The following is a 659-nucleotide window of genomic DNA, read 5'->3' as shown; positions in this document are numbered from 1 at the left end:
AAATGATGAATTTTTTTCATTATTAGGTTTTTTTCACGCTGACTACTTGATAAATTCTTATAAAGAATTTATCCTATATTATATTATATATATATATATATATGATGGACTCTCCTCTCAAAGACAACAAACGAGTATTCAGTTTTTGGTGAACGACCTGCACAAACAATTTGTTTATAGTGATCAAATGTTCATGCCACGCATTAGTTCGCTCTCTCCATCAAGTCGAGGTTGTCTGAATAGGTGCACTGTGTGCCATGCGTCGTGTGTCAAAGTGATTGCAGAGCAGCGTGAGATGAAGTGTCTTGCTCAAGAACACAACACACCACCCAGTCTAGGAATTGAAATCACGACTACCAGATCGTGAGAGCAATATCCCAACCCCTAGGCCATGCATCCTCATCATCATCATCATCATCATCATCGTTTAACGTCCGCTTTCCATGCTAGCATGGGTTGGACGATTTGACTGAGGACTGGTGAAACGGGATGGCAACACCAGGCTCCAATCTGATTTGGCAGAGTTTCTACAGCTGGATGCCCTTCCTAACGCCAACCACTCAGAGAGTGTAGTGGGTGCTTTTACGTGTCACCCGCACGAAAACGGCCACGCTCGAAATGGTGTCCTTTATGTGCCACCCGCACAAGCCAGTCCAGGG

Source organism: Octopus bimaculoides, chromosome 7 (assembly GCF_001194135.2).
Source record: "Octopus bimaculoides isolate UCB-OBI-ISO-001 chromosome 7, ASM119413v2, whole genome shotgun sequence".
NCBI classification, from domain to species: Eukaryota; Metazoa; Mollusca; class Cephalopoda; order Octopoda; family Octopodidae; genus Octopus; species Octopus bimaculoides.
Note: the sequence above shows the minus strand (reverse complement) of the source record.